Consider the following 18,232-nt stretch of genomic DNA (forward strand, 5'->3'; position numbering starts at 1 on the left):
AAATATTTATATATATATATATATATATATATATATATATATATATATATATGTTATGGAAGGAATAGGAGTAGTTATCTTTGTATGTCTTACTATCCTCCCAATAAATTAAAAGTGAATGGTTGATAAGGTCATCTTCATGTGCTTGTATTGTTTTGTCAACTAATAAAGAAGTGAAATTCCTTGGATTAAGCATTTTAATGTGTAGTTAGTTGAACTTTAAATACTTTACAACATTATCAGAAATGTGGATTAACGTGACTCGAAGGAATATTTGATTGAATAATCACATCACTCCCATGACGTACAAGCCAAGCATTTTTTACATTTGGGAGGTAAATTTATTCAGAAATCTGAATTCCGAATTGAATGAGCATGCCACGTAACCCAGTAGTCAATTATAACAATTAGAGAAATGATACCTACACACTTTTTACACATCTTTTACACACCTTTGTTGATGTAACTTTCTTTTTTCTTTAGGATTAGGAAAACATAAACCATGTTAGCATTGGTGTATAAAAGAAAAAAGAAAGCTACATCAGCTATGGTGTGTAAAAGGTGTAGAAAAAGTGTGCATGAATCATTTCTTTACCAATTATATGTGCACAACATTTGTTGGCATGCCTTTAGGGATGTGTTAGAAACACACACTACACCTGATCCTCTCACATGGGGTGAGACCCAAATGTGGTGGAACCCACCCTATGTAAGAAGGTGAGTGTGCACATAGTGTGTGGTGATGTGTATTTTTTATTTTTTTTTAACATTACTCATGCCTTTATACTTAATGATTTTTGAATTTTTTAGATTTGATCCAAGTACATAGTCAGGTGCCGCGATATGATTACATTCACGTTAAGTTATTCTTATTCAAGTTTATTTTGATTATACAAAATTCCAAACTAGAGAGATTCTCTTGTTTAGAATCGTTTTAGGGGAGTAATTTTCTCTACGTTATTGGTGTTAGCATGTTTACAGCCTCTTAATTAATTAACTTAATGTTTAGATGAAAATGACTTTTTTTTTAAAAAAAAATAATAATAATTTGTGAATGGGAAAATGACAATATCATTATCTCACTATAAAAATTTTGTTCCCAAAATTTCCCTTCCCTTGATCCTAAAATGAATGCGAATAGATTCTCCTGATCATCTCATATTTTTGTTCTCATGAAGCTTTTTCTACTAAATGATTGCGTCATTGAACATTTACTAAAGACATTATCTTGGTGCAAAAAAAATAAAATAATATATATATATATATATATATATATATATATATATATATATATATATAGACAGAAATTTCTTACAAACTGGTTTAAAGAAAATTTCATATAACCCACATGTGAGAAACACTTTTTATTAATGCTATTTAAAAAGCATGTAAGAAGCACATGCAATTTAAGTAACATGTGATTATCGCATGCCAATGGACACATATCAATCTTATATGTTCTTAGAATCTATAATCTGAACTTGAGCTTTTATATATATATGACATATCTTCTTTTACTTAATTGTAACGACTCATATGTTATTATCTTAGAATGGTTTGGAATAACTTTTTTTAATGCTGACAAATGCTAGCCAGTATACATTGTGAATATTAAAATAGACATACTACCCAATAGAATTAAAATCAAAATTTGTCAATATCAACATCTGTTAAGGGCTAACCATTATTAATTTGAAAGTCTGAAAAATTAATTGGTAGATATTTATTTGGTTAAAGTACTCTTTTAATCATTAGAACCGTAACATTCTATTAATCTTTCGAATATAATTTGATGTTTGTCGCAGTTCATTCCATACTAAAATATATTTTAATTTAACAAATTTTAATTCAATTTATAGATTTGCTCTTCATGACTTGAATCCTTGACATGATACTTGTTTTGAAACTAATTGTTGTTAAAAGCCTGAGATTTAAACCTAGAATTATTGAACACAAATTTAGTTAAACCTAAGTCCTTAGTAGTGGCGCCCGCTCCTACACAATCTAAAAAAACAGAAAAAAAAAAAAGTTTGACCCAATACTTTTTTCTTTTAGCTTTTTTAGAGCATCCCCAACAACCTTTTGTTATTTTAACTACTAGTATACTTTTAACAAACTTCATACATCAAACTCTCTAATATTTCTTTATTTTAAGTAAATATTAATTTTTTATTCATTTTAAGCAACTACTCCTAACAAACGAGGAGAGAGAAAAAGTGAAAAATGAAGTGAAAGGAGAGAGGAATTCTAAAAAATGATTAAAATAAGAAATAGCTCATGAAATTTGTGAGCTAAATTTGGAGTGAAATTTTGACATAAGCCAAAATAGAAAAATTATAAAGAGTGAAAAATGAAGTGAGAGGAGAGAGGAATTCTAAAAAATGATTAAAATATTGAATAACCTATAAAATTTGTGAGCCAAATTTGGAGTGAAATTTTGACATGTGACAAAATAGAGAAATTATAAAGAATTTGTTGAAGTGAGCTTTTTTGAATTTTTGACCAAATTTTAGAGAAAAAATTTGAAATTGAGAGCAAACTGAGAATGCTTTTAAGGCTTAGCCCTTCTACTCCTTTCAACCTCTACTTATCTTCCCCCTGCTCCACCTACGTCCTTGTTCGTCAGTTTTTTCTTAGACCGTAACAGTAATACTTTTTTCTTTGTTTTAATATGAACCATAAAGATACCATATTTTTACATCGAGACAACAGAAACTTTGAATTCAAGGAAAGAAAAAACAGACACAGACAGAGAGAGAGAAAAGATATACATATATATATATATATATATAAAAAAAAAAAAAAAAAAAAAAAAAAAAAAAAAAAAGAGTCAACGACAAAACGTTGTAGCCAATGATACTTGATGAAGCCTATTAGCGATATTAGCTATAACAGTCGTCATTGTAACAATAAGTAGTGACCACAAAAGTTGTAGCAAATGATACTTCATGTTGTCGCGGATAATCGGTATGTTGAACCTGGCATTGCCAAAACTAATATCAATACTATGATATTTTTTGAAGGTTTAATGGAAATTTTGCCAAAAGAGAATTGGGTTTTTTTTTTTTTTTTTAATGAATATTGATTATACTAATAAAGTGAAGTCCATGTATGTAGGTTTCAGAATCAAAGTGGCCGGTGGAAGTATTTGAGGTAGAACTTTTTTTTTGATAGAAATTATGGCTCATCTTCATTGATACCAAAAAAACAATACATCAGAGTTTCTCAAAAAGAACCCCATCCAGACATTAGCTAAAGACTGCTTCACACCCACCTTCGCAAGCTGGTGAGCAACAGTGTTGGTTGACCGGCGCACATGTTGCACTTCATAGTTAGAGAAACAAGCCAAATGGGCTCGTGTGGCTTCTATGATTACTCCATTGCATGCTACTCATAAAAGGCATGTCTTGGCACATAGTAGACACAATCGATTGTTAATCACCTTCCACGACGACCTGAGTAAAACCTGAATCATCGCAGAAAGAAACTGCTTTCCAAGCTGCCAGAGATTCGGCCATCACAGGATCAGTAATGTAAGGGATGATCTAAGTCATGGCTGCTTGCACCTCGCCACTAACATCCTGTATCACCACCCCAATTCCCATCCTTTTTTCAGGATGTTTTACCCATTGCTGATACACGGAGATACGCTCAACCGAATTAGGCCTAACATTCACAATTTTGAACTAAGCCAATGAATCTGTAGCCATGCTAGCCACCTGCTGGGAGGGGGGGGAGTCAACTCCTTATTGAAAACAAAGGAGTTTGTTCTCAGTCATATCAGTCTAGCCACAGTCAAAGCCTTTTCCAACTCATCTCTCTCTAGTTTCTCCATCAATTGCTCCATAAATCCTCTGCCATCACTAACAGTAAGAGAGAGCTTCTGTAATTTCTTGGAGCACTCCTGCCAAACTGCCACTAAGGAAGGGCAGGACCACAGAATATGGAATATGGACTCAGATTAGTTCTTGCACAAAGGGCACCGAGGGTCAGCCAGCCGACATCTACGATGAAGATTTGCTTTTGTAGGCAAAGCTTCACTACAGCATTTCCAAGCGAATTGCTTCAACACCCCCGACACCTGAAGACTCCATAGTGATTTCCAAAAAGCCTCATTTTCACAAACTGAAGATGATTCACCCCTTTTTTGATTCCTACTGTTTAGTTCTAAATGGTATGCACTACGAACAGTGAATACACCATTCTTGGTACCACTCCAAACCAATCTGTCAGCCTATTGGATAGGACTAAGTGCCAGATTGCAAATATGGGTTGCTTCCTCTTCGTTAAAATTTTCCATGATTAGCCTATAATTCCATCAGCCGGTTATTGGGTCAATGAAGGAGGACACTCGAGCATTCGGTTCCAAGCCAAGGCAGGGAGATTGGACTTGGAACATTGGGGGAGTTTGCAACCACTTATCATTCTTTATCAGGATACTGACACCATTTCCCTCTCCACATCAGCCCCTTCTCAAGAACCTTCCTTGCCTGCATGATGCTCCTCCACGCACAGGAAGGATTGTGCCCTAATCGAGCAAGCCGAAAATCACTCCCTGGAAAATATTTTTCCTTTAGAATGACCGCCACCAAGGAATCCAGGTATTGGATGACGCGCCACCCTTGCTTAGCCAAAAGAGCTTGGTTGAAAACTTCCAAGTCCCGAAAGCCCATGCCCCCCCCCCCCCCCCCCCCTAAGTTTGGATGCCCTCAACTTACTCCAAGCTAGCCAACTGAAGCTCTTTCCTTGGAAGCTTTTACCCCACCAAAACCAACTCATCAAGCGGTTCAAATTATGACAAAGAGTCTTCGGGAGCAAAAAAAGGCTGATTCTATAGGTAGGTATGGCTTGAATAACCACCTTAAGGAGAACTTCTTTCCCTGCCTATGAAAGGAATTTTTCCTTCCAACCATCCACCTTTTTACGAACTCAATTCTCAATGCTAGCAAAAGTTCAGATCTTGGACCTTCTTACAAGTGTTGGAAGACCCAAATACTTCTCATAACTTGCTGTTGCAGTGATCCCCACATTTGAACAAATAAGCTCCCGAAAGTCCCTTCCCGTATTCCTACTGAAGAAGAGGGCAGTCTTGGAGCTATTTAACTTTTTCCCCGATGCTAGCTCATATCTTTGCAATAGGTGAATGATATATCTCCATTCCGAAAACGTAGCCCTTCAGAAGAGAAAGCTGTCGTCTGCGAAGAATAGGTGACTTAATTTGGATCCATTTGCTGCAATGGGAACTCCAGTGATCTTCTTCTCTAATTCAGCCTTCTCCAACAAAGAGCGTAGACCTTCCGCACAAAGAAGGAAAAGATAAGGGGACAAAGGGTCCCCTTGTCTAATTCCTCTCGTTGGAATGATCTTTCCATTAGGCATACCATTGATGAGAACCGAATACAAAACCGATGTAACACATCTCATTATCAATCCAATCCATTATTCCGCGAAGCCTAATTTTCGCATCATTACTTCAAGGTAAGCCCACTCCACTCGATCGTACGCCTTGCTCATATCGAGCTTGATTGCCATAAAACCTTTTTTGCCATGCATCCGAGTTTTCATAGAGTGGAGAGCCTCATAAGCCACCAATACATTGTCTGTTATCAACCGGCCCGGAACAAACGCACTTTGGTATTGAGAGATCACCAAAGGTAGCACCTGTTTTAATTTGTTTGCTAGCACTTTCGAAATGATTTTGACAATCACATTACAAAGACTTATTGGCCTAAAATCAGTAGCTGACTGAGCATTAAGCATTTTAGGAATTAAAACAATATGGGTGGAATTGAGAGACTAATAAAAATTACCATTATTTAGGAATTCCAGCACAGTCCTCCTCACAATACCCCCAACCATTTCCTAGTGCTTTTGAAAGAAACAAGCGCCAAAGCCATCCGGGTCAGGGGCTTTTAGGGGATGCATTTGGAATAAAGCTCGATCCACCTCATCTCCCATAAACTCTCTCAACAACCCCTGATTAATAGGAGGAGTAACTCTAGTTTGCACCGCTTCAATACATTCTTCAAGTCCCACCGACCCCTTGGAGGTGAATAAGTTTTGGAAATATTGAGAGAAAGCAGCCCCCATATCTTCCTGTTCCGACCACCAAGCTCCTTCCCCATCTTGAAACTTCTGTAATCTATTCATTATTGAAAATTGAATTTTGACTTCAAATGTAAAGTGTGTGCATAAGTGTCAACAAAAATTAAGGCACAGCGGAAAGTAAATGACACACAGATTTTTGTTGACGAAGTAGAAACTCAGTTCAGAGAAAAACCACTCCGGGGTAGCCAAACCCAGGAATTCCACTATTCAGAAGACAAAGCTAGATACAAGATAGTAACACTCACATGTACCGATGCAGTGGTCGTACCTTGATCTCTGACGTGTAACCCAACACGAACGCTTCCCAACCAGGTTCACCTACCTGAAGGGGTCTTCAATGGAACTCCTTTATCTTAGAGCCGACCTCTAAGATAGACTTCGGTTTAAGCATGGCAACAGCACACTAGGAGAGGGCTTCAGAGGAAATATACGTCTCTGAGCAGTTGTGGAATTCACACCGAATTCTTGCAGCTCTAAGTGCCCAAGGACCCCTATTTATAGTTTGGGGGTTAAAATGAGCGTCAGGCAAAATTTGCCTAGGAGCCGTCCGGACGGGATGACACGTCGTCCGGATGGATGGAGCAGTAGACAGACGGGCGTTCGGACGGGATGACACATCATCCGGACGGCTGACAGGGAACTTGAGAATCTTCTAATCTTGACATTACTCTGAAAGTGGAATCCCTGTTTACCGCATCATTACACATAAGTGATTTTGTCCACACACAAAATAAGGCCAAAATACTAACAAACTCTCCCTTTGGCCATTCTGGGACAAAAATCACTTGACCAGTTTGGAAATACATTCCCGGTCCAAAATAAAAATTACTCCCATTTTTTTGTCTCAAAGGGACAAAGGGTAAAACAGAGTAATAAAAATTGACTGTCATAAAAATTACTCCCCCTAACGGTCTCAGAAGGACCCAGGAAACAGAGTAATATAAGTTCAACAGTTTATTTAAAACATAAACTGGAAAAAAAATTGCTGAAGAAAACAACTGAAGAGAGAGATATCAGCAAGGATAGGGCCTTCACAAGGATATTAGCACACGCACGTATTCCTGTCTGAAAAACTAGTCATAGAGCAAGTGAGAATTATGAGAACATGGAGGTGATAGACAAGTAAAACAAAGACAAAAGTTACCCTGCCAACATAATGAAGAGAGCTTGCTCAACTCATGTAATGCGTGTGTGTGTGAAGACTCTTAACCACAAGGTTTGCATTTTACAAAAAATGACAAGAAACCACCAGATTTTCTAGTCAAGAGAGAAAATCAGAGATAGCTTAGCCAAAAGTCAAACCTTATAACTTACTAGGGCCTAGACACCCTCATCTGATACACTCCCCTTAAGATACAGCACATATTTTGTTTTACTTGTACCATGGAGGACAAGGTAAAGTTTTTACTTGCGCATAGAGGGCAAGGTAAATTTAAGCACATAAGCAGTGATTAAGCAATGTAGAGCACAAAAGTTTTTAAGAATTATTGCATGAAACTTAAGAAACTGCAAACGATACTGCAAACTGTAGGGAGTGCCAGAATTTATAGGTGCTAGGTTCAACTAGCCCGTGGTCAATTTGGCCAACCAAGCAAAAACTTCTTCTCTTATCCAAAAAATTCTAGGAGCAAAAAGTCAGAGAAGGAAAAATGTGTACCTCTGGGGAGTCTAGGATAGTGCACGAGTTCATCACATGAGATAAGCTACTATCACACAGAACAGTGAGCAGGAGAAAAACTTTTGCACATGTCAAACTAATGTTTTCACCCACATGTAAGCATAATATATCAATGCTCAACAACTTGGAAGTCACAAAGAATACCTGAAATAGCTGACATACCTTGGGAAAGACTTACCCTGCTACGAAAACTCCTTTTTTTTTTTTTTTTTTACAACATCATGCTATCAGAGGACAAAGAGACATCATGTCTAGGACATGGCACAGACACCAATGGCTTTCCGAAGAGACTCAAACTTGCTGCCATCTAAAGGTTTGGTAAGAATGTCAGTCAATTGATTTTCAGTGGGGATGAATGAGAGTGATACTACCTCGGATTCCACAAGATCACGTAAGAAGTGATGCCTGATGTCGATGTGCTTGGTCCGAGAATGCTGAACTGGGTTCTTGGAAATATTGATAGCACTAGTATTATCACAGTTGATAATCATAGTATCTTGAGAGAATCCATAGTCCCCTAGCAATGTCTTCATCCACAATAATTGGGTACAACAACTACCCGCAGCAATGTACTCAGCCTCAGCAGTGGAGAGAGATATGGAGGCTTGTTTCTTGCTCATCCAAGCTACAAGATTGTTCCCCACATAGAAACATCCTCCTGAGGTGCTCTTTCGATCATCAGCATTTCCAGCCCAATCTGCATCAGAGTATCCTGCAACAACAAGATTTGTTTCTCTAGAATACCAAATGCCATAAGAAAGGGTATCATTTACATACCTGATGATACGCTTTACTGCAGTGAGGTGAGATTCTTTAGGATTAGCCTGAAACCGAGCACAAACTCCCACACTAAAGGCAATGTCTGGTCGGCTGGCTGTAAGATACAAGAGGCTCCCTATCATGCTCCTGTATAGGGATGGGTCAACTGATTTTCCTGCCAGATCACTACTTATCTTGACACTGGTGCTCATGGGGGTGCGAGCACGGCTTTTCCCATCCAATCCAAACCATTTAACCAGATCCTTGGCATACTTAGACTGAGATATGAAGATGCCCTTAGTAGTTTGCTTGACTTGAAGACCAAGGAAGTAGTTCAGCTCACCAATCATGCTCATTTCAAACTCTTGCTTCATTTCCTCAGAGAACTCATGTGCAAGAGAGTCTAAAGTAGCTCCAAAAATGATGTCATCAACATATATTTGAGCAATCAGTTTATGAGAACCTTGATTTCTGATAAACAAGGTCCGATCGGCTTGCCCCCTTGTAAACCCCTTGCCCAAAAGATAAGTGGTGAGACGCTCATACCATGCTCGAGGTGCCTGCTTAAGCCCATAGAGAGCATTCTTCAGCTTGTACACATGATGAGGATGATGTGGATCTTGAAAACCCTTCGGCTGTTCTACATAGACTTCTTCTTGAAGAACACCGTTCAGAAATGCACTCTTTACATCCATCTGGTATAACTTGAAATCAAGGTGACAAGCAACAGAGAGAAGAATTCGAATGGATTCTAACCTGGCAACTGGGGCAAATGTTTCATCAAAATCTACTCCCTCTATCTGAGTATATCCCTGTGCAACAAGACGGGCCTTATTTCTAACCACAGTACCATGCTCATCAGTTTTATTTTTGAAGATCCACTTGGTTCTATGATATTTTGTTCTGCAGGACTGGGAAGCAAGGTCCAGACATCATTTCTGGTAAACTGATGGAGCTCATCATGCATTGCAGATACCCATCCTTCATCTTGTAGGGCTTCATCTACTTTCTTGGGTTCTGTCTGAGTAAGATAGTAGCTGTAGGAGACTTGATTTGCTACTTCATTGGCAGGCTGTGTAATGTCTGGGAAATTATTTAACAATTAAGGTATATATTTGAGTAAATAATTGATTAAATTTAATACAGTGTATTTAAAATGCAAGAGAATATTTTTAAAGACTAAAATTTATAAAATAAGTTTATTTAGTGTAATAAAATAAAACGAAGTATTTTATTTTTATCTTATTGACTTGTAAATGAAATATATATATAAGTGATATTTGTAGGTCCAAATAAAATAAAAAGAAGCAAGAAGGGGCGTGTCTCCTTAAAGGAATGAAAGAATAAAAAAAAAAGAAAAAAAAGAAATATATATATATATATATATATATATATATATATATATATATATATATATATATATGTTAAAAGAAGACAAAGGCCTGTCGGCCATGAAGAATCCAAAGGCCAATGGCCATTTAATGAAAAGGGGTATGGATGGTCTTTCAAAAAAAAAAAAAAGGACATGAGTGGCATTTTTATAAAAGAAGAAAAAGAATGAAGTGAAGGGCAAATGCCCTTCACGCACATAATGGCCATGTGGCCATTTAATTGGCCGAATGGCCAAGGCTCCAGTGAGCATTTTTCTTACAATTTCTCACTTTTTTCTTTGGGTTTTCATGGAAAATTTGTGATCCACGAAAATCCAACGGCTCGATCTTCGATCCGTCTTCGAAAACGCGATCTACACGTAAGCATCTACGTTTTCACCGATTGCTTTGAGGTAAAACACTAAACTTATAATTTCGTTATTTTGGGTTGAAATCTTGAAATGTGAGTTTAATCTAGTGTTTTCTTTAAGTAATGAGCTTGTTGAAACTTGCTTAAGGCTACCAAAATCATGGGTTTTGATTTGGTGGATTTTTGTGAGTTTTCCTCGAGCCTAAATTTTTTGTATTTAATTTTAGTTATATTTTGATGTAATTAACCTTTAGTAAATGTTATGGGTTAATGATAATATTGTGTTTGAGGTAATGATTTATAAATTATAGGTTAAGATTAGAAACTTTAATTTGATGAATTAAATTAATTTAGGGTTTTTAAATGTTTAAAACATAAACTGTTAATTTGTGGATTAATTGTGGTTATAATGATGATTAATCCCAAATTAGATATGAGTTTTGTAAAAATATGTATTTATGGGTTAGGTTCTAATGTTATTAAAAATAAATAATTATATGTATTTAGTTTAAATAGTATTTGCGAAGTTAACCCTAAAATTTTCTTATGGGTTAATGTTATTTTAAATGTGTTAATGATTTAAGTTAATAAGTTAATAATTATTGTAAAAGATTAATGAAAATAATATTAGAGTTAATGATATTGAGAAAATGTTAGTGAGAAATAATTTAGAAATTCGTGAATATAATTTTAGGGCTAATATTATTATAAGCGTTAATGAAAATAATTTATGGGTTCGTGAAATTAATTGCTGGTTAGTAATTAAAATTATGAGTAAATAGTTAAATAGTGATTTTAATATCTAATTAGTAAATACTTTGGGTTAGTATTGTTTGATTTTTAATTAGTGTCTAAGACTTATGGGTAGACGTTTGGAACCCTTAAAATATGATGGGTTTTCCAACGGTTTAGCCTTGAGCGATTCAAGTGCTAATTAGTGTGTTAATTATTTAAAGTACTAAATAGTGCAATGTCTTATTCCACAGTGATACATTGCAAGGTGGTGTCTAGGAGACCTAATGCTTAATATCCGCGCAACCAAGGTGAGTATTCTACTCACTGAGAAGTATTATTTTCATATATGATGAATTGCAAAATGTATAGTGTTTTACAAACCTGAACCAACTGTATGTTGATTATGATCTGTTTTGGATGCTTTGAATACTTTTGAGTATATTGAAATTATGATGATGTTTTGAAATATGAATATGATATGCGATTTTAGAGCAAGTATAAGTTGGAGATTTAAGTTATGAAAATTGTCTAAGAAATGACATGTAGAACTGTTTATGTTTTATGAAGAAAGCATGTGTTAAAAGCATGATTATAAAATTAAATGTATAGTATTTAAGCATGAGCATTGAGCATTGAGCATGAAACATGAACGCATAAACAAACTATTAGGGGGATCTATGCCCCATAGGCATGAACTAGAAGGGGGACATACGCCCCAGGGGGATCTACGCCCCAAACGCATGAGCTAGAAGGGGGACATATGCCCCAGGGGGATCTATGCCCCAAACGCATGAACTAGTGGGGGATATACGCCCCAGGGGGATCTACGCCCCAAACGCATGAACTAGTGGGGGATATACACCCCATACGTATGAACTAGTGGGGGACATACGCCCCATACGAACACACGCATGAACTATGGGGGGACCGACGCCCCAGGGGGATTTACGCCCCATACGAACGTACACATGAACTAGTATTGGGAGATTTACGCCCTTAGGAATATACGCATGAACTAGTATTGGGGGGACCAACGCCCCATAGGAATACAACAGAAACTTACATGAGCATGTATAGCATTGTTTTCATGAGTGTGATGTTTTTATACTATGAGTAGTTTTGCTAGACGTATTAGTATGCATAAGAGTCTCAATGGAAAAGAACTTATGTATATTTCTATCGGATGGTTGCATGATTTAAATGCCATTGTTTCCTATAACAAATCTTCTACGTATAATCTTAGATGCCTAGTATTTTTAAATGTTTTCTATTAGTCGGTGTTTGCTATATCAGTTATGGGGGATTTCAAACAAAAGTTTATAAAATTGGTGGCTGTTATAGTGTACGCATGACTAGAAAAAGAAAAGTTGGTTCTTTGCGAAAACTCAGTAAATAGTATACCTCTGAGGTCTTAGTGTATTTATTTATGCTAAGGCGGTGGGCTCATAATTCCACCTGTACGAATGCGGCAACCCCCGCAACCGTACATACATTTATACTTTGGTTGCAGGTTTTGCGGATATAAATATTGACTCGTCCACCTAGCATATGGGATGCTATGATTGGAGCATATCGCGACAGTCATAAGTCACGGACTCATGGGTAGTCCGCATTTTGGGTATTATATTTATGGCTCGTGTCCTACGTGGCACACGTATTTGTTTGGCCTGTATTTTGGTATGTAATTAGTGTAATGTGTTTTATAAGCCTTAAATAGATAGACTTGTAAATGGCTCTTGTTGTTGATTACAGTTATGTATTAGATGTAATTCCGCTATTGATACGTGTTCCGCTGCACATTGATATTTATATTTCGCTGTGTTAGGTGTAACTCTGAATATCAGGTACATGTTATGGAACATGTACGTTATGTTGGCTGAGCGACAAATAGTCGTGCCACTGTGAAGATCCGTTTGTATGTTTTCAAAAAAAAAAAAAAAAAAAGGGGTCGTCACAGGCTGAATGACTCTGCTTCTCAATTTGCGCCCCTCATCTACATTCCCAAGAATCTGCTAAGGAGGATGATTATGCCTTACTCATGATTGCCTAGGAGGATTAGCTGGAATATCCTCATCTTCGGAAGTAGTGGGAGTGGAACCCGAAGTGGTAGGAGAAGATTCATCCAGAGATTCTTTTGGAGAGGGCTTAATAATATCAATTGGAGCTACTGAAGAATCAACTGAATCAATCTGTCTTTCTTCCCCGCTGATAGATCTCTGAACTTCTTCATCATCAACAATCACATTTATTGATTCCATCACAGTCTCTGTTCTTTTATTGAAGACCCGGTAAGCCCGACTGTTTGTGGAATATCCCAAGAAGATGCCTTCATCACTTTTGGTATCAAATTTTCCCAGATTTTCCCTGTCACGAAGTATATAACATTTACTCCCAAAAGTCTTAAAATATTTCACTGTAGGTTTCTTACCTCTCCAAATTTCATAGGGAGTCTTGTTTGTTTCAGGCCTAAGGTAGACCCTATTGATGATATGACAGGCAGTGTTTACAGCTTCTCCCCAGAAGTGTTGAGCAAGATTCTTTGAGTGGATCATCACACGAGCCATCTCCTGAATTACCCTGTTCTTCCTTTCAACAACTCCATTCTGCTGAGGAGTAATAGGTGAGGAAAATTCCTGCCTGATTCCATAAAAGAGACAGAATTCTTCAAACTTGGAATTTTCGAACTCTCTTCCATGATCACTGTGGATTCTCATAATCTGGTAATTTTGCTCAACCTGAATTTTCTTGAACAAATGCTGAGCAACATCAAAAGCATCAGATTTTTCTCGAATAGGAATGGCCCAAGTAAATCGAGAGAAATCATCTACAATAACCAGAATATATCTTTTCCCACCTAGACTAGCAGTTCTAGTGGGACCCATGAGATCCATGTGCAGTTATTCTAGATTTTTGGAAGTACGAATACCTGAGGTCTTCTTATGAGCAGCTCGAGTCTGTTTCCCAAGTTGACAAGCCCCACAGACTCCTTTTTCAGTCTTCTCCATTTTGGGCAGGCCTTTAACAATATCTTTGCAAGCAATTTTACACATATCGGAGAAATTGAGATGCCCTAACCTCTGGTGCCATAGCTCACTGTCATCTATGGTTGCTTTGTTGCAGAAGATCTGAGGGTCTGCAATCAAACTAGCAAGGCCGTAGCAATTGTCAGCAGTTCTTTCTCCTCCCATGAGCCATCTGCCACTGCTGTCAAATATGTTACATTCCTTCTTGGAGAATTGCACCACCAAGTCATTATCACAGAACTGGTTGATGCTGAGGAGATTCGCCTTGAGCCCTTCAACATATAAGGCTTCATGAGATGTTCCTAGGCCTGGGATGTCGACAATCCCTTTACCGATGACTCTGGATTGGCTCCCATCTCCATAGGTGATTCGCCCGCCTTTTCCCATTTGAACTTCTTTGAGCAGAGTCTTATCACCTGTCATGTGTTTAGAATAGCCATTATCCAAATATCACAAACAAGTATCAAGAATTTTTAGTGCAGTATGGGAAACTAAGCAAAGATTATCTTCCTTTTTGACCCAGACTTGTTTGAAAGTTTTCCTATGTTTTCTATCCAGGACAAACTTTTGCTCATTAGGGGTGAGGTATGCTAACTTCTCACTAATGAGACTAACCTGATCACTTACCATGCTGACTTGTTCTTCAAGACCTGGTTCTTCTTTTCTAGGGATAAGACTTTTGTTCCAAGGTTGTTGAGACCTAATTTGGAAACAATTTGGGCGAATGTGACCACTAATACCACAATGATGACACGTAGGTATAGATTGATTTGCCCCTTTATCCCTTATGACAGAATGAGTATGATTATGAGATATGACAGGCTTAGTAAACATGGTTCTATGCATATACATATCATGAGAAATAGAAGCAACATTGTTCATACTCAATTTAGACATGGTAGAAGTCAAAAAAAATAGCACTCAAGAATTTAATCTTCTCAGAGTGTACCAAGCTCTGATACCAATTTAAAATTGAATTTTGACTTCAAATGTAAAGTGTGTGCATAAGTGTCAACAAAAATTTAGGCACAGTGGAAAGTAAATAACACACAGATTTTTGTTGACGAAGTGGAAACTCAGTTAAGAAAAAAACCACTCCGGGGCAGCCAAACCCAGGAATTCCACTATTCAGAAGACAAAGCTAGATACAAGATAGTTACACTCACATGTACCGATGCAGTGGTCGTACCTTGATCTCTGACGTGTAACCCAACACGAACGCTTCCCAACCAGGTTCACCTACCTGAAGGGGTCTTCAATGGAACTCCTTTATCTTAGAGCCAACCTCTAAGATAGACTTCGGTTTAAGCATGGCAACAGCACACTAGAAGAGGGCTTCAGAGGAAATATACGTCTCTGAGTAGTTGTGGAATTCACACCGAATTCTTGCAGCTCTAAGTGCCCAAGGACCCCTATTTATAGTCTGGGGGTCAAAATGAGCGTCAGGCAAAATTTGCCTAGGAGCCGTCCGGACGGTGGACCATGACCGTCCAGACGGACAACTGTGCGACAGGATTTTTTCGAAAATTTCACGGAGAAATCTTTCCTGTATAAGAACATCGTTCGGACGGGATGGCTCGATCATCCGGACGGTCGCACATCTGCCGCAAGTAATTTCCATATTAGGCTTCGCGCGTCCCGACCATGGGGCAAGAGCGTCCGGACGGCTAAACTTCAACACGCAATTTCCATATCTGATGCGTGTGCGGCCAGACCATGAGGGGGAGACGTCCGGACGGTTGAAGTCGAATCGGCAGTTTCCATATACGATGCACCAACGTTCGGACCACAGCTGTCAGACGTCCGAACGGTCAAATTTGAACTGCGATTCTTGCCTTACGGAGACACGCGTCCGGACGGGATACCACATCGTCCGGACGGTTGATTGATCTTCCCTTTCTTGGAACTTGGAAAGAATCAGTGAACCGTTCGAGAACTGATAGGCGTCCGGACGTGCTACTGAAACGTCCGGACGGAGTAAGCTGGAACAGAAACTTCTCGATATAGTGTAGGGGTCCGGACGGAAGGAGTACGTCGTCCAGACGGATGATGCTGGACTGTCTGGCGTCCGGACGGGATGACACGTCGTCCGGACGGATGGAGCAGTAGACAGACGGGCGTCCGGACGAGATGACACATCGTCCGAACGGCTGACAGGGAACTTGAGAATCTTCTAATCTTGACATCACTCTGAAAGTGGAATCCCTGTTTACCACATCATTACACATAAGTGATTTTGTCCACACACAGAATAAGGCCAAATACTAACAATTATTCTTCTTTGGTTGGCCCAAGCATGAAAGAATTGAGTATTGAGATCTCCGTGTTGATACCAAGTCCTTTTTGCACGCTGTTTCCACCGAGTATCCTCCATCTCCAATAAATGGTCGATTTCCTGTTGCAGCTTTGCTATAGTAGCCAAGTTACCCAGATGTTCGTTTCTTTGCAAGACTTCCAGCCTCCGAGTAAGTCTTTTCACTAATAACCCCATAGGTCTATACTTGTTAGAACTCCAGTCTTCCAAAGCTTGTTGGCACCTTCCCAGAAGCTGCTTCATTTCGTCCCTACCAGGAGTTGCCCCTGTATCGACTCCCCATGCGGTCTTGACCACCTCAGCACATTCAGTATCTATATCTCAGCAAGCCCAGTATTTGAAGGAACAGAACTTGCGAATTGGCTGATGACAGATTAGCAAATGTAAGCATATGAGCATATGATCTGAACTGCATACAACTAAGACCTCCACCCACATATCAGGGAAGTGGCCACACCAACTCGTGGTAGCCATGGCCCTATCCAGTCTTTCCTTTATAAAGCCTCCGGCCTCTCTCTTGTTGCTCCAAGTATATTTAGACCCACGAAAACCAAGGTCCACCAGTTGGCAAAATTAGATAATTGATCGAAATCTCTCCATTTGTGCCTCCTGTCTCCAAGCTCCCCCCACCTTCTCAGAATTATCAACGATTTCATTAAAATCACCCATACAAACCCTTTCCAACAGTGACAAGGTGCTGAGATGTTGGAGCAATTACCAAGATCCCTTCATTCTCGCCCTATCCGGATTTCCATAGAAACTGATAAAGGACCAAGAGGATTCAAAGGGTTCCATAAAAATTTGGGCATGTATATGACTGGTCGAATAGTTGACAATCGTTACTTCCCTTTGGTCCTTCCAAAACAGGGCCAAACCACCTTTCTGCCCAATAAGATCCACAGAGAATAATCCTTTAAAACCACACGAACTTCTAATAAATTGCAACTTTGTGTTACTCATTCGAGTTTCCATGAGAAACACAATCCCGAGGCACTTCTCCTTCACAATCTTGCGAAGGTCACGAATTCGTCGAGGGTTCCCAAGCCCTCGACAGTTCCAACTGATGATACTCATTGTTGTTGGCGGGGCTGATCCTCAACCTCCGCTAATAAATTTTCAATAGCTAGGGTTCTAGTCTCATACCTCATCTCCGCCGTAGCTTGAGAAAATGGTACCGCCTCCCTCGCCACATCTTCAGAATTTCTCTTTTCTGGCAAAGAACAGTTGCTCGAAAACTCCCCCTTCCCTGCCTTCTAGCCCTTTGCTAGCCTTTTTCACTACTTAAACTGGCCCCCTCCTGATAGGCCAGCATGTTGTACATCATCATGACCCTGCTTGGAATCAGCCTTCTCCACCCTCCTCTGGTTTCACCCCGTAGAGGTTCCAATTTTAGACTTAACGAGTGTAGGTTCTGGATGTTTGGGAACTCGGGCGTACTGTTTGCATGGAACTTCATTATTTAGAATAGGTGGGCCTCCCTTATAAGTATCCAGCCCATCCACGTGATTGGGCTTTGAGGTGCGGCTTATTTTCTTCTCTCGATATGAGACTTCCACGTCCTAGCCAACAAGGTTTGATTTCGACATGTCATGCCCGAGCTTTGACAAACGCTCCATTTTCAAATTTATGGAATCCGTTGAATCCTTTCCATAAATGGCCTCCTTCCTAACTGGATCCTTTGCCAAATTAAGCTCTCCCAGATTTTGAGGTGCCATATCTGGCTGAACATCAAGAGAAGGAAACTGTTGGTACAGTTTTCGGTATGGTGACGTGTCGACTTGTAATTTGTTGTCTCCCTTAATTGGCCTAGATCGAAACCTGCAAAATAACAAATGACTAGTCTGGGGTGCCGACTTCTCCCACTCCGATGCCTAA

At 38.9% G+C, this 18,232-nt stretch overlaps 1 long non-coding RNA gene across 1 annotated transcript; it reads left to right on the forward strand.

Annotated features, from left to right (window-relative positions):
• Positions 1-10,183: 10,183 nt before the first annotated feature.
• LOC133880463 (uncharacterized) lies at positions 10,184-12,803 on the forward strand. Its single transcript, XR_009902294.1, has 3 exons — positions 10,184-10,328; positions 11,272-11,328; positions 12,531-12,803. It is a non-coding gene; the product is annotated as an uncharacterized LOC133880463 (long non-coding RNA).
• The last annotated feature ends 5,429 nt before the right edge of the window (positions 12,804-18,232 follow it).

The sequence above is a fragment of the Alnus glutinosa genome, chromosome 10, assembly GCF_958979055.1.
Source record: "Alnus glutinosa chromosome 10, dhAlnGlut1.1, whole genome shotgun sequence".
NCBI lineage: Eukaryota > Viridiplantae > Streptophyta > Magnoliopsida > Fagales > Betulaceae > Alnus > Alnus glutinosa.